The sequence below is a fragment of the Bos javanicus genome, chromosome 25 (genome assembly GCF_032452875.1).
Source record: "Bos javanicus breed banteng chromosome 25, ARS-OSU_banteng_1.0, whole genome shotgun sequence".
Taxonomy (NCBI): domain Eukaryota; kingdom Metazoa; phylum Chordata; class Mammalia; order Artiodactyla; family Bovidae; genus Bos; species Bos javanicus.
The window spans coordinates 14965387-14992876 of record NC_083892.1 but is presented as its reverse complement, the minus strand read 5'-3'; the positions used below and the strand labels follow the sequence as shown (position 1 = coordinate 14992876).

Sequence of the window (27490 nt, the reverse complement as noted above, 5' to 3'; positions counted from 1 at the left end):
GTCTCTGACTCTTTGCAGCCCTAAGGACTGTAGCCTGCCTGCCAGGCTCCTCTGTCCATGGGATTCTTCAGGTAAGAATACTGGAGTGGGTTGCCATACCCTCCTCCAAGAGATCTTTCTGACCCAGGGATCAAACCAAAGTCTCTTAAGTCTCCTGCATTGGCAGGTGGGTTCTTTACCACTAGTGCCACCTGGGAAGCCCCAGGTGAATGAATAAATAACCTAAATTTCATGCAAACAACGAAATATTATTAGCATGAAAAAAAATGCACTATTAAGCCATGAAAAGACCTAGAGGAATCTTTGATGTGTATTACAAAATGGAAGAAGCCCATCTGAAAAGGCTTCATTCATACTGTGAGCTTCCAACTATATGATATTCTGGAAAAGGCAGAAATGACAAAATGATCTGTGATTGCCATGGGTACAGCTGGTGGGTGAGATGAATCAGCAGATCACAGAGGATTTTAGGGCATTGATAATACTCTGTATATTATAAAGGTAGATACATGTCATTATGAAGTGAAAAAAGTTAAAAGTGTTAACCGCTCAGTCGTGTCCGACCGTTTGCAGCCCCATGGGCTGTAGCTTGCCAGGCTCCTCTGTCATGGAATTCTCCAGGCAAGAATACTGGAGTGGGTTGCCATTCCTTTCTCCAGGGGATCTTCCCGACCCAAAGATTGAACCTGGGTCTCCAACATATGAGGCAGATTCTTTACCGTCTGAGCCACCAGGGATATGTCATTATACTTTTGTCAAAACCCACAGAATGTACACCACGAAGAGTGAACCCTAAGGTAAACTATGAACTTTGGATGATTTTGATGACTGTATAGGTTCAACCTTATTTTTAAAAAATGTATTACTTCAGTGAGTGGTGTTGATCACGAGGGAGGCTGTGCACTGGAGCAGGAAGTGTACAGTAAATCTCTGTATCTTCCTCTCAACTTTGCCGTAAACCTAAACAGCTTCAAAAATAAAATAAAATCTGTTTTAAAATTAGCAAACTTTATGTTCCCCAACTTAGTCTTGCTCAGAGCCCCATTCCACCAGTAATGTGAAAAACAGTGTATGTGCCAGGTGTTGGGGGGAGGCGGGATTGTTTGTTTTGTTTTTGAGTTTGGAGCGGAGAAGGGTTTATTGCAGGACCAAGCAAGGAGAAGGGTGGCTCAGGGTCTCAAAAACCTGAGCTCCCTGAAGGGTTTCGGAAAAGCATTTTTAAAGGCCAGGTGAGAGAGGCAGATCATAGGGTCAGATCACCTCATGCACAAATCTCTGATTGGCTGATGGTGAGGTAGCAGGGTGCTGTCACAGGGGCTAACATTATCAGTCCTTAGGCTCCCTGAAGTCTGGGAGGTCTGGGGGCTACGTGCTCTTGGTCATCAAGTAGTTAACATCTTCCCTTTGGTGGAGTTTTCATATCTGTAAAACAGCTTAGAAATGTTCATCAAATGCTACTATCAAGGGACTTCAGAGAGGAGCTAAAGTGGAGGGTGTGGGGCAACATTGGTCCTGGGAAAGCCCCACTGGGTCCTGCTCAGTTACAGTTCTCCCCCTTTCTTTGACATGCTCAATCTTGAGGAGAACAAGTTTTGAACAAGAAAAGGAACAAAGGTTCAGTAACGAGGTTTAATCTTAAATTTGACAGAGTTATCCATGACGTCCTGCTCGGTTACAACTCCAGCAGACACTGCTTTGAGGGTAGCTGGTGGTTTCTGAGTCTGACGCAGAATACTGTCACAGTTATTCCGTGTTTACTTCCAAAGCATTTCTTTCCCCAACAGCCAAAGCAGATGTCACGCTAGTGATTTTAGTGCTTTTCTGGATATGAAAAGATGCAAGAATTTGGACTCACAAAATCTTCTGAAAATGTCTATCTGAAGGCCTGTTCTGCCCGTCTTCCCCAGAGCACAGAGTGCCTCGTTCCTGATCGCCACCCTGAACTCCTTTCAGGGGATGTTGAAGGTCAGCAGCTGCAGTGGCTCATGATTTAATCCTTACAGAGATGGAAGGCAAGTGCCAATTTTCAGTTGGCAGGGTCCCTTCAGGGTCATAGATTTGACCATGGTATGAAGGGCATTTCATGACCATTTTGCCCCATAGTGCTAGGAATTGGTCATTCCCAGGACTGAAAAGATTTCACTGCCAGGCCACTCAATGTGCCATTACTGGCCTAGGCCTTATTAACATAATGTGACAGTATTTTTGTTTTGTTTTGTTTTTTATCCTCATATCAGGAAGTTTAAAACAGTTGGTTCAGACTTTTTAGGAACAGTATTCAATCAAGTCTGAGGTTCAAACTCCATACAAAACTGTTGCTGTCTTCAAGAACGTACCCGGGGTCAGAAGAATGTGTACGCGTCCTCAGAGAAGTAGGAGACGGAACCCTCAGGCCCACCTGACATCCTTCTGGACTTTTCTGGAACCTGCAACAGTATGGCCGAGACTGGTCTGTCTCTGGTATCTCTAGATGGGAAGGCGGATCTCTCAACGTTTGGACTGTCATCCTGGGACCCACTTGTAATTTGGGCCATTTGCCTCTTGTTGCCAAGTCTGTATCTTCTGAGCCCTCCTGGCTCTGACCCCAGATGGTCCATAAGTTCCCCCAGCATCGTCACATCCCCCTGCTGGAATTCATGGGGACCTCTGGACACAGGGCTTCAGGGAATCCATTCCCCCATACTACTCTCTGGCAAATGCCAAGGGTGTGAAAATATTTACTCCGCACTGCAGGAAATCAGGAAAGTGCCCCACCAAGCTCTGAAAGACCCCCCAGATTTATCTTCCTGATTCTAATGCTACTTCTGGTGTATCCATCAGGAAGCATGCATTTGAGACACACAGGTCTTTCTCCTTCCCATCATCTCTGTTGCTCCTTCCAGGACCACAGGGGCTTCCTATAGCACCTCCAGCGAGCAGGATACAATGACTGGCCATGAAACTCCATGCTCTCAGTTGGCCAGGCTTGCACCCTGGTGTGTAAACAGCTTTTTGGAGTTTAGAAAGGGCAAACAAAAAATATACAAAATTTCATCTCAGTGAAGTTTGGCTTCAAAGATTGTTTTCTTGCCATTCATTGGGGCGAAAAAGAAATATCACTTTGAGACTCAAGACTTAATCTCTCTGTTCCATTCCATGTGGCTCTCTCCTCCAGGACAAAAGCCCTGTGGCTTAGCTTCATAACCCAAAGGATGCCATGAAGAAAGAAATTGGCTTCTGAAGGAATAATGAATCCCCAAGAGGTATTTCAATCTCTGTTTTATTTATTTCCTCTCGGATATTTATGATTTTCTTTCCTCTGCTGACCTTAGGTTTTGTTCGTTCTTTTTTCTAATTCTTTTAGGTGGTATGCAAGGTTGTTTATCTGAGATTTCTCTTGTTTTTGAGGAGAGTCTGTGTCCCTATGTGCTTTCTTCTAAGAACTGCTTTTGCTGCATGCTCTAGATTTTGTATGGTTGTGTTTTCATTTTTCTCAAGGTGTTTCTAAATTGTAGCCTTGATTTCATCATTGACCCACTGGTTTTTAGTAGCATGATTTTTAGTCTCCAGGTAATCATGTTTTCTCCTTTCTCTTTCTGTGACTGATTTCTAGTTCCATGTCATTGTGGTCAGATGCGGTTAATTTCCCTTCTCTTAAACGTGCTGAGGTTTGCTCAAGAGGTATTTCAAACACATTACACCTATCATATTTGGCATGTATAGGTATAAGTGTGTGTCGTGTGTGAGAGTGCATCTATACACAAGTGACAACATATTCTACATCAGTTCACTTCAGTCGCTCAGTCGTGTCCGACTCTTTGCAACCCCATGAATCACAGCACGGCAGGCCTCCCTGTCCATCACCAACTCCTGGAGTTCACTGAGACTCACGTCCATTGCGTCAGTGATGCCATCCAGCCATCTCATCCTCTGTCATCCCCTTCTCCTCCTGCCCCCAATCCCTCCCAGCATCAGAGTCTTTTCCAATGAGTCAACTCTTCACATGAGGTGGCCAAAGTACTGGAGTTTCAGCTTTAGCATCATCCCTTCCAAAGAAATCCCAGGGCTGATCTCCTTCAGAATGGACTGGTTGGATCTCCTTGCAGTCCAAGGGACTCTCAAGAGTTCTACATCAGGGGTATGCAAAACTATGGCTCCAAGTCAAATCCAGTCTGCCTCCTGTTTCTGGTATGGCCAGCAAACTCAGAATGATTTTTATAATTTTTAATGACTAGGGAGAAAAAAGAGCAATATTTTGTGACATACGAAAAATTTTTGAAACACAAATTCTAGTATGCATAAAGTTTTATTGAAACACATGCTTAGCCCTTTATATGTTGTCTACTGATACTTTCACATGAGAAAAGCACAGATCATAACAGATCATAAAATATTATAGTTACCACCTGACCTTTCAAGAAAAACTTTGTCACTCCCTTTTCTATACTATTCAGTTCCTTTTATTTCTTCTTAAATATATCTTGGAGAACATTCCTTATAATACATTGAACCTACCTCATTCTTTTAGAAGGCTTTTTTCCCCCAGAATTTTCCCATCACCAACACCACCCCCAATGAATATTCTTGTATATCTGACTTTCTATATTCAAAACACAACGCTTCTGTCTGTATTCCTCCCCTACCATAACTATGCGCCCCATGAAGGAGGTGATCTTGCCTATTTATTGTTATGATCCCAGAGTAGAACTAAATAAAAACATGAATTGATGGATTACATCTGGTTCCAAATATAAATTAAAGCAATCTTGGAATAGTTCAAAGAAACGGATTTGAACTTCGATCAATCACGTGTCCTTTCATATTGAAATCTATCTTCTGCACGACTCTTTGTAGGCATATAGATCTTCTCTGCCTGCCTTTTTCTTAGCAATTTGACTTATGTTTAGCAGCCATTCCCCAAGACAGCATATTCCTTTGTGACAAGATTTAATTAAACTTCCAGCAAAATAATTAGCAAGGCTATCTCAAAAGACTATTTTAAAATACCAGAGTGATACCGAGGAGCAAATAGAGTTAACACTGTCATGAGAGATCAAAGCCATCCAAAGACATGACTAAAAATTTAACCTCCAGCAGCCGACTAATGAAGAAGAACACGTTGGAACTCTTGTGATAGCCTCCCTCTCGAGCCCCATCGACAAATTCATTTGACACGGAAAATTTCCCAAAGGAAGCTTAAAACTGGTAAATTTCCATTAATTACACAGCAAAGAATGTTCTCTTCATAATTTATTATCTATTAGGAAACTTTGGGGGAAGCTGTAACTACCTCTTTTTGTACAGACTCTCCTTCTTCACTGGGGGAGGATAAGGGGACTGATGAACAACCTCTTAACTGATATGAGAGATCCTCTGGTAGAACTGCCTTGACTGTGAAGGTGGTGATGGTGTCAGTTTTCACAGTGGGTCCCATGGTGATGGCGACAATGGGGACGGTGATAGATTCAGGACACTTCCAACAAGTCCAGCTCCCACTTCCTGCTCCCAGGATTCTTGGGAAGGACGAGGAAAGTTCAGGAGATCCAAAGTGAGAAGACTCTACTTTTCATTTTGGGCATGGGGGCTTTCACTGGGGCACGGGGGCTTTCTCCAGTTGTGGAGCACAGACTCTAGAGCACATGGGCTCAGTAGTTGTGGCAAACAGACTTACTTATTCCGCAGCATATGGAATCTTCATTCCCCAACCAGGGATGGAATCGGTGCCCCCTGTATTGGAAGGCAGATTCTCAACCACTGGAACTCCAGTGAAGTCCCCAGTGTAGAAGACTTTAGGCTTGAGCCTCTAGCCCTTGGTCATTCTGTAATCGTAAGAAAGTCCTCTGTCCTCTTTAAATGTCATTGTTCACCTGTACAATGGGCATCGTACTCTCCTCTTTACCTATCTTGCACACTTGCGTGGATGACAGGAGATGCTGTCCACACTCAGGGTGATGGAAAGTGTAACTCTGCACAGCAGCCCCATTCTTACTTGTGTTTTTCACAGCCTTCCATGAACATATCTACCCCCAGGCAGCCCCAAGAGATCTAAAAGTGGAAGAATAAAGGTCAGACTCAGGTTATTTTGCAATCGACATCAGGATACAGTGACTTTCATTCCTTTCCTGTGGACCTACAGTTGGCTATTATGTCTTAATTGTTTTTCCTGTGCTTGGAATATATTTACAAAGGTTTATTTACTCTTTGAAGATGTAGGTTAATCAACTTTCCAAGTGGAAGTGAACAATTATTGTGCTTTCACATTTCTTAAGTATTAAGAATATCCCAATTATTATCCCCTATGAGCAATATTAATACCCAATATTTAAGCACTTCTGTGTCAAGCATGGCGCTAAGTACCTTTGAAGCTGGTGCAATTATCAGGCTCATTTTATGAATGAGCAAGTTAAGGTCTATGGGTATTTTTCTAGGTCTACAACTTTTTAAAATTTTCTCTGCCTCTCACACCCAATATGCCTTCCCACTCCTACTTAAGTCACTACCACCCTTCTCATTAACACCAACCTCACCACTAATCAGACATCCACAGATCTTACTCCTCTGTTCCTTGTCTTCCAAACTGCAGTGACAGACATCTGCATGAACATTTCAACAGTTAAATGTACCAGTGCATGTAATGGACCCAAAACACAGTGACTGTTAAGTGGTGGCTGGAATAGGGTCTGGCGGTCCAGTGCAGGAGTTCAGGGTTCCAAGGTCTTGGTTCAAACTCTGGCTCCTCCGCTTGTTAAAAAGGGAGACCTTAGTCAACATGCTTCATTTCTCCAAGATGCAAATTCTTGGTGGGGATAAGAACACCTCCCCTCATTGCACTGCAGTGAGGATTAAGTGAGTTGCCCACAATAACGTGCTCAGGACCCTGTCTGGCACTATCAACATTCCACATGTGCAACTCCCACTGCTATTGTTATTTCCAACAATGCAAAACTTTTACTGGGTTCTTTTTCCTAGTGCTGTGCTCTTGCCAGAAAAACCAAATTAACCTTAGGAAGTTTATTACTTTTAAATCTTGATTGCAGACATGCCCCACCCCCCAGCAAGACCCTCATCCTCTCAATTCCTCTGTTAATACTTCTGCTGATTATTTTTCTTAAAGAGGGTTAGCTTGTTTTCTCCCCAACAAGCTCAGCAGAGAAAACAGAGATGAGGGAAATCTCTGTTTCAGCCATTAGCTCTGTCTTTCATGCCGCTTGTGACCTCAGCAGGGCCCTGGCCAACCCTCCTCACCTCCCATCTGCACTCAGGTTTCCTTTAACAGAAACTGTAGGAGGTCACCCTGCCACAGCTTGTGACCCCACCAGCAGAACAGGCCCCCAACACAGGGCTTGCAGTTCAGGGAGCCCTGAATTTAAAGTCAGTATTCACATTGGCGCTTCGGTCAGCCCTCAGAATTTGTCTCCAAATGATTTCCATATTCAGAACTCTATTCTCCAATGCTTTGGCCCATTGGGGAGTGATTTGCATTCAGGGAGGGAAGGCTAATATTCCAGTCTTAGCAATTATTGAAACACATCCAGTCAGGACTCTAATAAATTATCTTAACCCAATTACTAAAAACATTGCAAAACATTACTATGCATCGAAGACTGTTCTGCCCAGGAATCTTTATTGGCAGGGTAATTAAAAACGTACTAGCTATGGCTTCTGCTCAAATATTTGGGGATGTTTTGTGCCATTTGAATTAGTTCTCTTGGACTCTGGAGAGAGCGAGATCTAAGTGAATCTCCTCCTTCATTCCCCTCCCCAAACTCCTTGTTTTCAGACCTGTTTGTCACTGGGGTCTCCTTCCCTCATCAGTGCTACCCACAAGCCCCTTCCCACCCTAATCCTTCTTACAGAAAGAAATACTTAAATAGGTTCAGTCCCCTCTCCTGCATCCATCTTCCTTCTCCGTTCAAAGCAAAAGACTTTTGTTAACCATCATGTATTAGGTACCCACTGTGTGCCAGAAACTTCCACTTTATCAGAATAAATCCTACAGTAACATTGCAAGGAACAACACTCCCACTGCAAGAATTAGAAAATTTAAGAATTATGAAGGTTAAGTGAATTGCCAAAGTTCACATAGCTGATGAGTGATAAAAACAGGATCAAACAGATCTGGTGGTCCTAAGGCCTTTCTTTCATTCTTCAACAAGGATTGATCAACTGCTTAGATGTGCCAGGCACTATGCTAGGTCCTGGGACTAGGACGGTGAACAAACCGGGCAGAGTCCCCTGCTTTGTGGGTCTTGAAAGCATCCATCAAGTGTGTGGGTCAGGATACATCAGTGATGCTGAATTAACAAGCAAACCCCAGATGTCAGTGGATAGTGCAAACACCACTTTCTTACCTGTCAGTGGAGGTTTACTGGGACCACAGGAAGTCTCAGGTCCATATCCAGTTTTAAAGTAAATGAGGAAATAAAGGCCTAGCCAAGGACTGAAAATGAGGAAGTTGGAAATGTCTGGTAAACAGCACTAATGGCAACCTCAGCTCCTGCCAGACAAAGGGAAGGGAGGGAGGGATATCATTTTCAGAACAGCAACGAGGAGCTCTGCAGTGAATTTACAATCAAGCTGTAACACTGGCCAAGGTACCCGACAGTCCACTCACAAGCCCGACATTTCGTCTCCAAACACCACCATCAGACCGCAGGGATCCCGCATCAAACCCTACCATAATCACAGGGGCATGCGACACTCACTCCTTCACAATTCAGCTCATCTTCACAGCCCGTGGTGTGCACCAGAAAGCTGGACACAAGAGCCAAGATCTAAGGGTGTAAATGGATCCAGCCTGGAGCCATCAAATGGAGGTGGCCACGGCAGCTCTGCATGTTGACTCAACTATTGAGAATCACTAAAAAGCCCTGACCAAATGGCCACAAGGATGGGGTTCTTCCTTGAGATCATTAATGACATCATTCGGTGTTAGTTCTCCTTTGATCATGGGATAGTTCCTGGACTAAACTGCACTAATTTAAACTGTACAACAATGTTGAGAAGAACATATTGGTTCCATTTTACAGATGACACAGGATCCAAAAGATTAAGTAAGCAACTCACAAAGTGGCAGAGCAAGGCTTCGAACCCAACTCTGTCCCATACCTGAGCACCCAGTAGCCTGGAGCAGCCAAAGCCTTGATCAGAAGCACTGTAGTGGAGACCTGATTCCAGGGCTTCAGAATCTAAGAGGCTGGAAGCTGTGGCTGAGACCAGAGATGAGCAAAATGGTTTGCAGTCCAAGACAGAAGTGACAATATACCAGCATTATTGTGAGAAGAGAAACCTTTGGCTGCTCCAGGCTACTGGGTGCTCAGGTATGGGACAGAGTTGAGTTCGAAGCCTTGTTCTGCCACTTTGTGAGTTGCTTACTTAATCTTTTGGATCCTGTGTCATCTGTAAAATGGAACCAATATGTTCTTCTCAACATTGTTGTACAGTTTAAATTAGATAGTGCAGTTTAGTCCAGGAACTATCCCATGATCAAAGGAGAACTAACACCGAATGATGTCATTAATGATCTCAAGGAAGAACCCCATCCTTGTGGCCGTTTGGTCAGGGCTTTTTAGTGATTCTCAATAGTTGAGTCAACATGCAGAGCTGCCGTGGCCACCTCCATTTGATGGCTCCAGGCTGGATCCATTTACACCCTTAGATCTTGGCTCTTGTGTCCAGCTTTTTGGTGCACACCACGGGCTGTGAAGATGAGCTGAATTGTGAAGGACAAGCCCAGACTGTGCATTTCCACAGCGCACGTGACCTAGGCTCAAGGCATCATCTTGTTTACTCTTCACAACACCACTGCTAGCTGGGTATTTTATGGATAATAAATGTGTGTCTAAGGCCACACAGCTTACAGGAGACAGAGTCCCCCCCAGGAATCCTGGGGCTGTCTGACTACGTATTTTCTACTCCATCACAGTTCCTCTTGAGGGGTCACAGGGGAAGACCAAGGAGCCCCCAACACATGCACACATGGATTTTTCATTGAGGTCTAGTTGATTCACAATATTATGTAAGTTTCAGGTGTACAACACAGTGATCTTCAATTTCTTTTTGATTTACAATTTTTAAAGATTATTTTCCATTTATAGTTAATGTAACACGTTGCCTATATTCCCTGCACTGTGCAATCTATCTTTGTAACTTATTTTACACATAGTAGGTTGTACTCTTAATTCTCCACCCTATCTTGCCCCTCCCTGCTTCCCTCTCCCCACTAGTAAGCACCAGTTTGTTCTCTTCATCTGTGAGTCTGTTTCTTTTTTTGTTATGTTTACTAGTTTGTTTTACTTTTTAGACTCCACATATAAGTGATAATATACAGTATATGCCTTTCTCTGTCTGAATTATTTCACTAAGCATGACAGCTTTCAAGCCCAATGATGTTCTTACAAACGGAAAAAATTCATTCTTTTCTGTGACTGAGTAGTATTCCTTTGTATACAAGATGTAGTGTATATATATACATACACACATTAAGATCTTTTCATGTGCCTCTTGGCAAATGTAAATTTTGATGACTATCTCAAAAAAAAAAAAATCACAGCATCATCTGGGAATGGGTCTTGGTTCTTCTCCTAAATGGAATTGTGTCCCACTCCAAACCAAGCCCATTACCTTGCCAGGGGATAGCAACACCACCACTTCTACCAACAACAACAGTAATAATAATAGAAAGAAAGAGGAGAGGTCAATTAAGGAATTCTTAGTTAATGCTGACATGTTCTGAGTACCTTACAAGCACCACCTCACTTAGTCTTCACAGAAAGCCCCAAAAGGTAACAAATACTATTATTCCCATTTTACAGGCAAGGAGACTGAGCAGAATTGTCACGTATGTTTCCCAAGGTCAGCTGCTAGTGGGCACAAGAACCAAGACTCAAACCCACACCTGCATGCAAAGTCCATCCTCTTCAACAGCTAGAACATCTGCCTCGGAGGAAAAGCAGAAAGGGCTTTATACGGATCAAGGCTTGGGGTGTGAGGGACATAATTTTTCCCCTTCCTGTCAGGGGTGAAAAAGGAAGCAGAGAACAGGCTTGTTTCCTTTCCAAAGGAGATTCTTTCTCATGGGTCTGCCAGGTAGCCTTCTCTTGGTACCCCACCCAGCTTTCCTTTCTGGCGGGTGCGCCCCTCCTCCACCTGCTGTGAGTCTCCACTGACAGCAACACACAGCTGCCCACCGTCCTCTCCAGGGAACTGCATCAGCCTCTTGCACTGAGGCAGGACCAACTCTGTGCTGGATTCAAGCTCCAGAGCTCCCCAGTGTGACACTAACCTCCATCCTGCTTGGCTCCTCTGCCCCATCCTGCTTCCATCACTCCCCTTTCAGCCCTTCATCTTCCAAAAGTCACTGGCACAGGAATCCATGCCTCAGGCTCTGCATCTGGAGAACCAAATGCAAGTTACCCCATCTCTTACTCCCATCACTTGCAGTTCCTGAACATGAACTTCTGCTTCTCCGCCTCAGAGGCAGGAGAAACAGGAGAAGGGAAACTGAGGGACTTGAGGACCCAGGGATGGAGGGAGGCGTGAGGCCAGGCAGCTGACAGAGGGCAGCCAGGCTGGCAGTGCCCTGCCACCCCCATGCCAGCCTGCCCTCGGCCTTGTGCACTTTGGGTAATTAAGAACAGATGGCCCATTGCCTCCGCCAAGCCCCATTAACTCCTTAATGCTGCTCTTCTGGAGGCCGGACGGTAGACTGGAAAAGCCAGCTTCAGAGGTCATCTAATTAAATGATGCCCGCACACAGGGCTGGCCAGTCTCTCTTCTCAGGCTGGCAGCTGCCCCTGTTGCTTCATCAGAGCTGCCGTTGGTGACCAGATGGGCTGGAAAGGGGGCCTGGGTGGGCTTAATTAGGGAAACGTGCTGAGCACAGAGAGCGCTGGCTTAAAAGTCAAGGGACAGGCGTTGCCCTGTGGCCTTGGACAAGTCACTTAATCTGGGTCTCAGTTTCACCACCTGCCAAATGGCAACAGTAATAATAACCATAATAACAGCTTCAGCAGTAATTTTAACATTGTTCTAATGGCAATTATTATCCTTTAATGATCAGAATAATCAGTCTAGTGGTAATACATTCTGTGCCAAACCCTTTACATGTGATCTCTTCTTTAACTGTCATAACTTTCCTTTGAAATGGTACCTGTTATGATATCCTTTCTATAAGATGGAAAAACAGAGGCTTGGATAATTTCAGTAAAAAAAAAATATCATCAAGTTCACACACTTGGCAAGAATCAGAGGGAGGACCTGAACTTCAGTCTCACTGACTCCAGGGCCCCTGGTCTTCCCCACCAGGTGCCAGCATGCCATGCCCCCTGCCTTGCAGGATATTCAAATCTGAGGAAAAGAAGAAACCACAGAAGCATTTTGCATTCCTTGGCACACCAAAGAATCTTTGACTTCTCTCCCTCCAAAAAGATTTTAATTAAAATACCTCATTCTTCATTCAGTTCATTCTTCACCCACATTATCTTCTCAGACCTAAAAATTGAAGGCTTGTCCTAAAAATTCTAGGTTCTGTGTAGTGCTTCCAGCTACCTGAAACAAAGAAGAGGTAAAATACGCATATCTACATGTTTGGGATAAAGCTGATTAAGGAGGAGGCTCTGTGAAGGGGGCTATGTCCTTGATCAATGAAAGAACCCAAGAAACTGAAAAGTTAGTGTCTCCTTTTTTTTTTTTTTTTTTTTCAATGTATTCATTCAGTTTGACTGCATCAGGTCTTAATTGCAGCACATGGGCTCTGGAGTGCTGGGGCTCAGTAGTCGTGGCCTACAGGCTTAGTTACCCCTAGGCATATGGAATCTTAGCTCCCCAACCAGGGATTGAACCAGTGTCCCCTGCTTTGGATGATGGATTCCTAACCACTGGGCCACCAAGGAAGTCCCGCTGGTATCTCATTTGAGAAAGCTGGGCAAGTCAGGTGAGCTGCAAGTGAACAGAACACAGGCAAGGGATGAGGGATTCAGACTGACCCGGAAGGCACAGGGAACCGACCTTCCACGCATACCCCATTGGGGCTGACTGATTTAAGTGGGGCTGGTTGCTTGATTTGGGGCATGGACATGAGAGACCTCAAAGAAATAGTCATTTTAGTGTGCTTTGGCAAAAGCTGTTTTAATTCTTGGTCTGGGTGATCGTTATATGAGTGTATTCAGTTTTTGAAAATTCATTGAGCTGCTCACTTATGTAAATGTGCTTTTCTGAATATATATTATACTTCAATCAAGAGTCTGTTAAATAAAGGAAAATAGCCCCAGTGAAAAACAGCAAGTGCTTTGGAACGCCCAAATTGCTACCCAGGTTTACTGTTTTGATGTTCTTATTGTGTTGTAAACAACTCCCCTCCCTCATCCTGAAAGTCTGTTCTCCATCTCAAAACAAAGGGGTGCTAAGCTCACTGGATATCTGCTTACTTGAGTCTCCACATTGTGTGGGAATGGTCCCCAACTCACCTCTGGGAGGGCTCATACGCATCTTCCAGGTAGATTTTATCACTCTCTAGTCTCCAAATGCCTTAAACTGCCAGTTCTTTCCCTACCACATCCACTCCTTGGTAGAGTCCTTGACAAGCTTCAAGCAGCTCGGTGGAGTCCCGCATGCTGGCAAAAGTAAGTTCAGTTCCCTAAAAATGCTAGATGCCGAGAGCATGGGTCAGCAGTGCCCTGTTGGGTGGCCACCTCCTTAGCCTCCTTCAATCCACTTTTTTTTTTTTTAATTGAAGGATAATTGCTTTACAGTATTGTGTGGGTTTCTACCAAATATCAACATGAATCAACCATAGCTTCAACCCACTCTTCATCCTGCTCAGCTCTGCTATCTCTGTCTGGGTCTCTCTATGTACCTTGACTCCTCCATTTTGTTGTCTTTTTTTTTTTTTTAAAGATTTCTTTGAGGTGGACCATTTTTAAAGTTTTTCTTCAATTTCTTACAATATTGCTTCTGTTTTCTTTTTTTTTTAATGCTTTGGTTTTTTGGCCACAAGCCATGTGGGATCTCAGCTCCCTGACCCTGTGCAGCGGAAGTCAAAGTCTTAACCACTGGACCGCCACGGAAGTTCTTCCATCTTGCCTTCTAATTCCATCTGAGGCCCCTGATTCTTTGCTTTACTGCTCCCTGCCTCCCCCAGTTTCATAGCATTTTCTCCTCTGGTCCTCTCCAATCACCATCACCATCCACCTAGTTCAAACCAAAAGCTTAGAATCACCTCTGCTTCCTTCTTCTCCCCTCTCCCCACTTCGTGATCCATCAACGTCTCCCTAACCTCCCCTGAAACATCACTCCACCCCAAGGTCCCTCCAGACTACCTCACAACCGGAGCCAGCTTTTTAAAATGTAAATTAGATTAAGGCAGAGCCCTGCCCTGAACCACCATTGATCATCTAATCCCATGGAGAACAAACTCCAAACTTATGATCAAGCTTTACAAGGCCTGTTCAGGTTGATGTCTGCTTGCTTATCGCCAGCCTCTCTCATTCAGCCCCAGACACGGGAACCAATCTCCATTCCTCAGTCACTCCGAACTCATCCCCAACACAGACCTTCCACATGCACTGTTCCCTCTAAACACTTTTTCTTTGGCTTTTCCCATAGATGCTGCCTTTTCATTCTCCAGTCTCAAGGAAAGCTCATCTCTTTGGAGAGACCCTCCCTGACCACCATCTAAATTGTCCCTGAATTATTGTCCATCACAGTACCCTGTTATCACTTAATCAGAATTTTTCCTCATCCTATACTGTTGTGTGTCTTCCACCCAAAGAGCAAGGATCATGATCACAGAGACCTTCTGTCCTGTTGCATGATGAGTCCCCAGCTCCTGGCACAGTCAGGACTCGATAAATGAATACATCTGGCACTCTCCCCAGCGTTACTCACCTGAGCTGCCCAGAGCAGAAGTGCCTGCCTCTGGCCCCTTCCCCAGCTGGCATCCCAATTCATGAAAAGATACATGGGTCACAAAACAGTGGTTCTTAATCCTTCCTGAGATGCTTCTGCTTCTATAACGTCACACCTTGCTCTCAAATTTTCAAAACCAACAGGAAAAGCAAGGTCCTTCTGTTTTTTTGTTTTTTTTTTTTTAAGATTATTACTTTTTTTTTTTTTTTTTTTGGTTGTGCTGTGTGGCATGCAGGATCCTGGTTCACTGACCAGGGATTGAATGCATGCTGCCTGAAAGCACAGATTCTTAACCACTGGACTGTCAGAGAAATCCCAGCAAGCTCCTTCTTGAATCAGGTCTGCAACACTCCTTTCTAAGTACCAGTGGTCTCTTAGGCTGACCCATGTTCCTCCTTCAACTGGGAGACAGCCAAATAAAACAATAGATACAGGAGTCTAGACTCCAGAGTACAAAGGACCCAAGCTCAAATTCTGGCTTTGTCATATTTATTAGCAATTTGCCCTAATACTAATCCTCATCAACCTTAGCTTCTCCTTCTGTAAGATAACAAAAAATCTGTCTGCCTCAAGACAATCTGAGGCATTATGGACTTATTTAAAGGGTAAACAATTTCCATGAGTGTTACAAGGTCTAGAAGGTACTTATCGGAATAGAAGATGTGTGTGTTGCTGTGCTAAGTCACTTCAGTCATGTCCGACTCTTTGCGATCCCATGTCTGTGGGATTATCCCAGCAAGAATACTGGAGTGGGTTGCCATTTCTTCCTCCAGGTGCTTTTCCCAGTCCAGGGATCAAACCTCCGTCTCTTATGTCTCCTGCACTGGCAGGCGGGTTCTTTACCACTAGGGCCACCTGGGAAGCCCCAAAGCACTCAATAAATGCTATCTATAATTCATACTAATTTCTCTGGGAAGCTCACAGATCTTAGTCTATATTTTCCTTCCTCTAAGTCTGACTTAGGTGCTCTACCCACATGCAGCTCTGAAGCTCAATACTCAATGGGTTCACTGGATCCCATCTCATTCTGAGTGAAAGCCAGTTCCTATACCGAGATTCTGCATAATTGAGTCCCATGATTTCTTTAACCCTTTTTGCATCACTCTCCCCATCACTCCACTCTGCTCCAGCCACACTGGACCCTGTGCTGTTCCTCAAACCTTCCAGTCACTCTCCAGACTCACCTACTATTTCCTCTTCTTATAACCTCCTTGCCCTCAGCAATCTGCTTTATTCTCACCCTCCCCTCCTTCGGGACCTTGATCAAATAGCTCCTTCATGAGGCTTTTCTAAGCCACTGTGGTTGGCTAAATAATGGTCCCCTGAAGACATCCAGGTCCTAATCCCAGGAACCTATAAACAGGTTGCACCATGTGGTAAAATGGACTTTGTATACGTGATTAAGTTAAATCTCAGCAGGAGAAGACTGTTCTAAACCATCAAGGTGGGCCCGATGTAATCACAAGGGTTCTTATAAGAGGAAGGCAAGAGGGTCAGAGTCAGAGAAAGAAAGACATTGGAAGATGCTAAGATGCTGGCTTTGAAGTGGAGGAGGGGGCTGTGAGCTAAGGAATGCAGGTGGCCTTCAGAAGCTAGAACAGGCAATAAAATGGATTCCCCCAGAGAGCTTACAGAAGGGATGCAGGCCTGCTGCATCCATTTAAACTTTTGACCTCTGGAACTGTGATACAATGCACTTATGCTATTTTAAGCTACTGGATTTATGGTAACTTACTAGAGCAACAAGAGAAAACAAATTCACCCACCAATCTAAAATTATATTCTCCGCCAAATGTACACACATTAACATGTATTTGCACAAAACACACAAATGTATGCGTGCATGTAGGCAAACAAAACACACACATTCTTTACCCTCTCTTTCTTCATGGTCTTCACAACACTCACCATTTGACAATCAAAATAAATGAGAAAACGATGGCACTTATCTCCCACGAGACACATATACACCCAGAAATAAACACTTCTATGAAGACAGTGATTTTTGTCTATTTTGGTGACTGCTAGAAACAAGCCTGGCATTATTGAGTAGACAGACATTCAATTTGTTGACTGCCTGCTTTCTTCATCTTAGCACTTATATATATTCTATTTCTTATGATTTATATAAAATCTATGTCATCCCTCAACTTTCAGCCCTTGAAGATAGCGACCTGTCTCTCTCAGTCACTACTATATCATTCCATCACTAATACAGCACCTTGTCCCCCATAAGATCCCCACAAGCACATTAGGAACAATTGTGTCAACATTGTCATATTCTTCCTATACATCTGAGCCCCAGCGTTGTCAGAATTCCAACCCGTCAAGAGCCCTCACATTTTATTTGATTGCAAATATGTTTAATTCCTGGTTCACTGAAGCAGCAAGAAGAAAAAAAAGCCACTTGAGTTTGTAATTTACAAAGCAAATCTGCCCAGCAGAAATATTCATCTTCAGAAGACAGTGGGATCCAATCATTTTTTAAAAGAGAAGGCAACCCACCCCGTTCTTCATACTTTCTAGTTGTATTGTTTGCAAACCTTCTGCAAGGACTTCGAGGCCAAGGCTAATCATTTTCCTTCAAGGGGCTCATTTCCTGGAGCTGGTGGTAATTTTGTGTCTGAGGAAGGAACACAGCAGGCAGGAAAACTGAGACTGTGTGACCGAAGTCCTTCTTGGGGAAAGGATGTGTGAAAATCCAGCCCATTCCCCTTGACTTGCTAATTAGAATTCCAGGAGGACAGGGAGGTGCAGCCATTGAAATCCTTGGAATAATCAGATGAACAAGGATATCCCCAAGAAGGAGTGGACAAGGACATATTTGAATTATATTATATTCACTTTAAATAACCACAAAGAAATAATTTAGGTGAGTTAGGGACAATCGTATGTATAGTTGCCTTTGCTTTTTTATTCCCTCTGTCATAGATCTATCTCATCCTGCCACATTGGAAAAGATGCTTGCTTTTTTATTTCCAGACCCATATGTGGGCCCCTAAGGAGCAGGGGCTTCCCTAATAGCTCAGTTAATAAAGAATCTGCTTGCAATGCAGGAGACCCTGGTTCAGTTCCTGGGTCAGCAAGATTCCCTGGAGAAAGGATAGGCTACCCACTCCCGTATTCTTGGACTTCCCTTATGGCTCACCTGGTAAAGAATCCGCCCACAATGTGGGAGACCTGGGTTCGGTCCCTGGGTTGGGAACATCCCCTGGAAAAGGGAAAGGCTACCCACTCCAGGATTCTGTCCTGGAGAATTCCATTGACTGTATAGTCCATGGGGAGGCAGAGTTGGACACAACTGAGTGACTTTCACTTCACTTCAAAGAGTAGGGACCACGTATCATTTTTCTTTGCATTCCTGGAGCCACTATAGTGCCTTACACCTTCTAGTCATTGTATTAAACATTTTATAGGTGAGCCTATTAAACCAGGAATAAGTACTCCTGTATCAAATGCCTGTGTCTCCACTGGACTGGTACTCATCCAGGGCACTGGTTCAAACTACAGCGTCTCAGGCCCCTTCCCTAGAGAATCAAATTCTGTCTATCTCATAGCTCTGATCATCAGGCAAGCTTAAGAAACACATTTACATCCAACTGTTTATCACATCTTTATCTGAAGTGTCCATGTGTTATATTTCCCATCACAGGGCAATCTTCAGCAGGTGAAGTTTCTCACATTCTAAAATAGGAAGCAGGGCCTTTCCATTTCCAGCCATGTATTCCCTCCCTGTTGATATTCAACCCTCCAAATGAAGCCTTATATAGTTGGCCCTGAGTATCTGTAGGTTCCACATCTGAGGATTCAATCAACCACGGATCAAAAAAAATTTTTTTAATTCTAGAAAGTACAAAAAAGCACAACTTTGAATTTGCCACATGACAGTAACTATTCATATAGCACTGACATTGTATTAAGTATTATAAGTGAGTAATCCAGAGATGATTTAAGTAATCTAGAGGTGACTTAAAGGATACACGAAGATGTGCATAGGTTATATGCAAACTCTATATGAGGGACTTGAGTGTCCTGGAACTGATCCCTATCCCACCCCTTACCCCACCCCCAGCAGACCCCAAGGGATGACTGTCTGTTCTCACTCTCGTTACCAGAGCCTTCAAAGGTTCCTACCATAAGACAAGACAGTAGAGCCCACAGGTCTGTATTCTGTCTGACGATGCCAGACTTGACTGCCTGGAAGTCTTCACATCTGAAAGCCGGCCCTCCTGGCTCTCGGACTCCCTGACACATATCCTTCCTGCCTGCTCAGCAGCTGTGCTGGCTTGTGCTTATTGTATCTCACTATCTGTGTCTCTCTCGAGGAACACGGCCTAGGCAGCAGCTTTAGACCTCTCCTCAGGAGCACTTTGGGCTTCCCAGGTAGCGCTAGTGATAAAGAACCTGCCTGCCAATGCAGGAAACATAAGAGATGCAGGTTCGATCCCCGGGTCGGGAAGATCCCCTGGAGGAGGGCATGGCAACTCATTCCAGTATGCGTGCCTAGAGAACCCCATGGACAGAGAATCCTGGTAGGCTACAGATCATAGGGTCAAAAAGAGTCAGCCACGACTGCAGTGACTTAGCATGTATGCACACTGGGAGCCTTTAGACGCCAAGTAGGCCCCGGACTCCATCTTCCTCCCACCAGGACAGCATCTTATTTTCCTAGTTTCCATGGTGGACCTTCTCCTGCAAAATTTGATTCAAATGAAGAGTTCCATGGATCAAAAAGGTTTAAAAGCTACCAGTGTAAAGCACCATTTTTGAGCTGTACCATAATATCATTATTTTGACCTTCATCTCTCGAGGTCCCATTAGAACAAAAAGGAACTGCCCTTTAGGACGTTGAGAAGCCAGACCCAAGAACTATAGCTTTCATTTGTACTCCGCTGACTGACCAAACTGACTGACCCCTACGCCTGGACATCAACTTTTATCAATTCTTGGAAGTAGAAGAAACCTCAGAACAAATTAATACCTTCTGTATTAGTCAGTGATCTACTGCTGCATAAGAAATTACCCCAACACTTAGTGCTTCGAATGACAACACTTATCAACTCACAGTTCCTGTAGGCAAGGAATCCAGGCATCACTTAGCTGAGCTGTTTAATTCAGGCTCTGACAAGACTGCTGTCAAGATATCAGCCAGGACTGCAGTCATCTCGGGCCTGATTAGAGAAGGCTCCACTCCCTAGACCACCCACGTGGTTGTTGGTAGGATTCAGTTTCTCGGGGGTACTGGACTAAGGGCCTCAGGTTCCTTTCTAGCTGTGGGCAGAAACTGGTGCCAGGGGGCTTCTCCATCCTCCAACTGACAGTTCACAACATAGCAACGGGCTTCCATCAGAGTCAGCGAGTGAGGAAGAGAGTGCAGACTGGATAGCAGCAACCTAACCTTTTAGTTACCTAAGCTTGGAAATGCCATCCAATCCCTTCCGCTGTGTTGCTCATCAGAAGCCAGGCCCTAGGACCAGCCTACACTCAAGGGGAGAGGATCATACAAGAACACGAATACCAGGAGATGGGGACCACTGGGAGCCATTGTAGAAGCTGCCCACCATTCCTTCTAAAGGATGTGTGTGTGCATGCTAAGTCACTTCAGTCGTGTCCGACTCTGTGACCTTATGGACTGTAGCTCATCAGGCTCCTTTGGAGTGGGTTGTCATGCCCTCCTTCAGGGGATCTTCCCCACCCAGGGATCAAACCCATGTCTCTCAGGTCTCCTGCATTGGCAGAAGGGTTCTTTACCACTAGTGCCACCTGGGAAGCCCTTCTAAAGGATACCTATCAGGTAATCTAGTCAGAACCAATGGGATAAGATATGGTCAGACAGACCTAGGTTCAAATCTTGGGTCTGCCTCTTACTATTTTAATTGAACTTTTTATTTTGTATTGGAGTATAGCCAATTAACAATGTTATGATAGTTTCAGGTGAACAGCAAAGGGACTCAGCCATACATATATATGTAACCATTTTCCCCTAAACTCCCCTCCCATCCAGGCTGCCACATAACATCAAGCAGAGTTCTATGTGCTATACAGTAGGTCCTTGTTGGTTATCCATTTAAAATATAGCAATGTGTACAAATTCCCTCACTATCCCTTCCCTCCACCTTCCCCCCCCTTCCCCACAACCGTAAGTTCTTTCTCTAAGTCTGTGAGTCTATTTCTGTTTCTATTTTGTAAGTTCATTTGTATCATTTCTTTTGAGATTCCACACATAAGGGATGCCATACGATATTTCTTCTCTGTCTGACTTACATCACTCAGTATTCTCTAGGTCTACCCATGTTGCTGCAAATTGTATTATTTCATTCTTTTTCATCTGTTTCTTACTATTACATCTACTCCTGATAATAATGACAATGATTGCTCTTGCTACTAATTATTAGACACTTTGAAGATCTTCACAAGCATTAATCTTTTCTGATGGTCACAACATCCTTTTGAGAAAGTCCTTTTACTGCACCCATTGCACAGATGAGGAAACTGAGGCTTAGAAGAGTTCAGCCACTTGTCCAGGATCTCACAGCTAGTGAGCAAAAGCCAGATTCAACCATAGTGCTTCCTGTGCTGAGACCCCAAATTTATGCTCTGATTGCTAACTTATCTCCTGTGACCTCTCTCAGAAAAAAGTGATACTAACACTCACCTTCAAGGGCTAGTTGAGAGGATTAAAGAAGCTAATGAAATAAAGGCACATAGAGATCAATACAGGTAGGTATTTTGTTTAACAAACACTTGCAGAGCACTTTATCTCTGCCAGCGCTGTGCTGGTTCAGGCTTTACTTACCCAGTCTCGTTCAGTGCTCACTCCAGCCCAGGAGGTAGGGGTAGTAAGTGCTTACACTGGCTTATCATAGCTGGGCTCACTGAGCCTGTTAAACGACTCGAGGAGGTAGGTGCTTGGAGCACTTCAGGGCATGTGAGCCTAACCCCCAGCCTCCGGCCCCTGGATTTTTTTGCCAGGGTTCTTGGGCTGCTGAGGTTGGCTTCATCCCTCCGTGTTCCATGCACAGCTCCCCTGCCCTGGGAACATCCTTCAACAGCTAATACCCCAGCTCACTCCTCCTACCAGAAGGATAACTCTGAGCTGCATATCACACAGTGTCCATCAGCACCTCCCGGAGTGACTTCACTGCTGTCTCACTGGCAGTAGGCAGAATGATACCACCTTTAGGACTGCCTTCCCTTCCCTGTCTCACTTCTCCACTCACCTACCCATGTTTTCTGAATCTTCCAGGTAAATTAGGCCTTCCCTGGTGGCTCAGATGGTAAAGAATCTGCCGGCAGTGCAGGAGACCCCGGTTCAATCTGAGTCAGGAAGATCCTTTGGAGAAGGGAACAGCTACCCACTCCAGTATTCTTGCCTGGAGAATTCCATAGGCAGAGGAGCCTGGTTGAACCTTCCAGATAAATTACTTGCACCCAAATCTTTGTCTCAGTGTCTGCTTCCAAGGAAGCTAAAACTGAGACAATACTATTATTACTGTTATCCCATGTTCCCATGAGAATGCTGAAGCACAGAGAGGTGACGTTAACTTGCCTAAGGTTAAACAGCTAGGAAGCAGTAGAGTCAGAATTCAAACCCAGGCAGTCTGGCTCTTAACATGATGCATGATCATGTTTTTCTTTCTGACTAAGCTGGGTAAATAGAGTAAGATCCATTGCCTTATGGTGCTGAGCAAGGTGTCTTTCCACACCAAAGCAGTGTCACCAGTGGCTAGGTGTGCAAAGAGTTTCATGAACTACTACAAAGACCAACTCATTCTCTAATGAAAATGTCAGCTCCCCCGACACAGCTAGCTGTGATCCCCTGAAAGACATGATTATGGAATCCATGCTAATGGTATTATCATGCAGCAAGGATTTCTGGTGTGCTTGTAAACCTAAAGCTATAATTGCCAAAAAGAACTCGTCGCCCACAAATCAAGCCCCTCTGTATTGACAATTACATCCAGTGTTGCATGGAATTTAATGCCTAAATAATGAAGTCAAAGAACAATGCTGGAGACGGAGCATTTGAATATACTTGATTGATTCATTTCTTGCTCCCATTTAATAACCCACTTAGTTGGTGACGGTTAAGTGCAGCAGACTTAGAAAGAACATAACACACAAGAGAGAAAACATTTCACAGATTAATAACTGGATGTGGGTACAAGCTGGCGCTCCCCTAATAGCAGCACAAAAATAGGTTATCGTCAAAAATCTGAATTTAATGTTCCAAAGTGAGGATCCGTGCTTTTCTTTTCCACGGTTCCATACTTATCACCACAGGCTAATGAAACATAAATCAGAAATCAGGAGCTAATAAATGCAATTCTGGGGGAGTATTTCTTTTATCTAATACCTTCCAAGATTGTGATCTTTGTTCAAGATCTTTAATGCTCAGATTACAATGTCTGAATAGTAAGCATATTCGATTATGATTGGACTCTCCAAAAGGCTAATTTATGAGCCCTGCAGCCTAACATGTGTGCATCATTTAAAGGAGGATTTGCTCACAGTTCGTTTATACCAATTTCTCCAGTATAGAGATAAACGCTCTTCCGTTGCCTGTATGAATACAGTCATTCACATATGTATCTGGCTGGTTTGTTTGATTTGTACAGAAGGATGTACAATTAAATGATACTGACTCAGTGTATAAAGCAATTTGGGCAGGAATTTTGCTTTGGGGAACATTCTTTACTGTTCTGATGAAAGAAGGAGGTGGTTAGTCCACAGCGGTCACTCTCTCAGGTGGGACAGTGACAGAATGGGCTTCCTCTCCTGCCGTCGTTCTTTCTGAAACAACTTCATGGTGTCTGTGGGAAAATATTTTCCCCCAACAAACTCAGTCTTAATGTGAGTTTATCAACATCCTCATCCCGATAATCTGCTGTGAGATTTACACTCTACGCCCTGTTTATCATAGAATGGCCACACCCTGGAGCAAAGTGAGAACTGCTTTGTGACTTTGCTGTAGGGAGCTAGCAGAAGAAGGGTGAAGGCATTTCCTATGTGCTTCAACCGTCCTGTGCTGAAAAGAACCTGGTCCATTCATTCTGCAGGCTACTGACTTTTGCCACAGCATCAGTTATTTTTTTCTTTAATTATTGCCAAAGAGTATACAGGATACCAATTCAGTAAAACTGAATGGCACGATTAGCACTCAGATGTTAGGACAAACCTGGGGAAAATATCACGCAGAGACTTACATTTCAACTCTGCATATTTATACAAACTGATTCTGAGACCCCTGGCAATCAAGACATCGGGGGAACCTCATCCCTTATTTGGCTCCATAGGGAGAATAGACATTTTCCTGGGCAAGCACCACCACTAACCTGTAAAGTGCGCCTCGGAGAGCTAGTAACATCCCCCCAACACCCTCTCCTCCACACACATCCCTTCCATGGACAGGCTCCTCTTGTTGAGTACAGAATGCCTACATGCAATTTGAAAATAAAATAAGTGCCCCCTGGGTGGGAACAGGCAAGCTTACTGAGCCTTAATGCAAGGAAGAAGACATCTCTTCCTCCAGGAAGAGTCAAAGAAAACAGCACAGCAAGCAGATGCTGGCTCGATTTCAGCTTCCACGTACTCCTTTGGCAGGACTGTACACAAGGACCTGGATTTAATTTTAAAACTTTTTCATGCAGGGCTTCAGACAGGACCACAGGAGGTAGGATGGGCAAAACTCTCAACAATGGGAATACTATTGGGTTCCCCGAAGCAAGGGTCAGCCTCTGGTGAAAATCAACATGTGTCTAAGGGGAATTCAAAGGAAAACAATTCTACAGGAGCCGAGATAAAGTAGTCCTACTTCTCTCAACAAGCTCAGGATATACCTTTGGAGAGAATGGAGAAATTGGTAAACCATTCAGCTAAGTAATGGTGCCATTAATAAGAGCAATGCCCAACCCAGAGGCAGACCTGCCAGGACCTGTAAGGGTCATCCGCCCTGCGGCAGGAATGGCAGAACAGAGGCAAGGCTGAGATACTGGTACAATTTCTACCTTCTGTCTTTTATTTCAACAAATAAGCCCCCTCTTTCCTTCTTTAAAGTCCTTCTCTTGAAGAGCTTGATTTAATGAGCCATTCAAGTGGACTGGCAAGCATAGAAACAGGCTATAAATTAGGAAAACAGCCTAGAAATCATTTGGTTCCACAGAGTAAAGGATAACTATGGGTGGTGGGAGCTTAAAGAGGAATGCCAGTGTTGAGTCTCTTTGACACTGGAAAAGAAGGAGAAGGGAATGAGGTTTGGAATGAAACTCTGGGATTTGCTACTTGAAGCAATCCTCTGTAATCCTCTAATATTGAAAAGCCAACCAAAAACACCAAGTTAGAATATCAGGCTATTGTATTTTCCATAAGCATGGTGCCACTCAGTGGGAGAGCACTATATGCCTATAAATAGTCCTCAAAAGAGACCCTCCCACTGGAAAAGCCGCACCCCAATCGTGAGGGGAGGAGCCTCTTATAGATATAATCGGTACTGGCCAACCAGGGAGCACTATGCAAATTATGAGTCTTCTGATTGGACAGAGCCCGGGACGATGCCAACCTATGCCTATGCAATAGGGTTTAACCCTTCTGTTCTTGTTTTCACTGTCAGTCCGGAATCAAGATTAGCTTCACTCTCAGACTCTTAACTCATTAAGCAGGCAGAAAAGGTTTGTGGGCTCCTGGTGCTTGAGCTACAGAAAGCTAGCTAGTACAATGGAAGACCAGGGGGATATGCCTCCCCCTGTTCCAAGAGTTTTCTTCATGACCTATTGTACTATGATCAACATCTGGAATGAACAACTAATAACTGCAAAAGCCTTGAGGGGCTTCACCTATTTACATATAAATAGTTCTGACCAGAGTTGGCCACCAGCAACGGTTAATTTAATTTACTATCCCTTGGCAAAAGAATAGTCATTGGTTTTCGAGCACTTTTAACCTTGGTAGACCCTTGGGAAATAAAAATTAGATTGAGAGAAAATTACCAGTGGTGGAGAACAGTATAAAAGTGACAGTAACATATATAAACCTCAGGCAGGAGTGGAATAAAGTGGCATATTATTGTTTGCTGGCTCCCAAAGTTCAATATTTCTTCTGTGATTTACACTTCGCCACTGTCTCACCCCCCGGAGTATTTCTGGCCACTCGGGGCAGTCTCTCCCAAGATACACATCCTTGTTACTGTCAGAAAAGGACCAGATTACCTGGCTAAACAGGGAGAGATATTTAGACAAAGAGCCATGAGAAAACGGAACTCAACAAATAAGAGTTTAAAGAGACGCCTGGAATGAAGCAGGGGAGTGTCTGGGTGGTCGAGGCTGTCCTTCTGTGTTCTCTGTAGAATTCTACAGTAATGCTCAGCTCTGACCCCAGGTTCTGGCTAATGCTACCTCTTTCAGCCTCACTGCTCACCATGGATGTTGCCATTCCATGAAACTTCCTGTGTTCACACACACACACGCTATTCCACAATGGTGTCTCTTCCCTGAACATTTACTCACATGATATCCTCTGCCTGGACCACCTTTCATCCCCTTCCCTGTTTTGCCTGTCTAGCTCCTAACTGCCCTTCAAAGCAGCCCAGGTTATCACCTCTTCTAGGAAGCATTCCCGGATCATCTCTAGGCCAGGTGAGCACCTGCTTTGTCTCAGCCCCGGGAATTTGCCTCTTATACTGTTCATATCCATCTGTCCATGTGTTTTCATCATCCCCACTCCAGAACACACAATGAGTCTGTTGTGATCGCCTAAAGAACTGAAAATTTAAGTCCAGAGAGAAAGGTCAGGGTTCAAAACAAGCAATGGAGGTATGGAGCTCAGGAAACTTCTAACGGACATCTCCAGCTGGACAGGTTTCCTCACATAGGCTTTTTCCTTCCTGCATATACCACAATTGTGTCCTGATTGTGTAATTATTTGATTAATGCACACACACACATACATACACAAAATTATAAAGACCGATATTTTTAGTATTTAGTACAGTGCCTAGCACATATATACCCTATAAACATGCAGTAGTTAATTAATGGCTTAATTAATTAATCAGCATGAACAGATAAGAGAGATAAAAGCAGAAATAAGGTCATAGATGGGGCTAAATTCCAAAGTTCATTTGTATGTCTGCTGCTGCTAAGTCACTTCAGTCGTGTCCGACTCTGTGCAACTCCAGAGACGGCAGCCCACCAGGCTCCCCCGTCCCTGGGATTCTCCAGGCAAGAACACTGGAGTGGGTTGCCATTTCCTTCTCCAATGTAGGAAAGTAAAAAGTGAAAGTGAAGTTGCTCAGTGGTATCTGACTCTAGCGACCCCCTGGACTGCAGCCCACCAGACTCCTTGGGATTTTCCAGGCAAGAGTACTGGAGTGGGGTGCCATTGCCTTCTCCTTTGTATGTCTACCTGGAACAAAATAGACATGGACACTGTATGAAAACAATGGATACTGAGCTCTAATTCTAATGAAATTATAACCAGGCCTGGGAGGGTGTGCATCTGAGACTTATGTTTAAACAAATATTGAAACCACCATGGTATTTCTCTTCCCCAGTTATCCCCAAACCTACAATTTATGGAGTATAAGCAGATTTAAACAATGAAGCTGTCT

At 44.1% G+C, this 27490-nt stretch overlaps 1 long non-coding RNA gene across 2 annotated transcripts in view; it reads right to left on the bottom strand.

The window, feature by feature from the left end:
- Window positions 1-12071: 12071 nt before the first annotated feature.
- Window positions 12072-27490, bottom strand: part of LOC133238287 (uncharacterized) — a 29810-nt gene continuing 14391 nt past the window's right edge. For both annotated transcript variants that reach the window (XR_009733508.1, XR_009733509.1), the window contains exon 3: window positions 12072-12528. This is a non-coding gene — a long non-coding RNA (uncharacterized LOC133238287). The remainder of the gene's footprint in view (window positions 12529-27490) is intronic.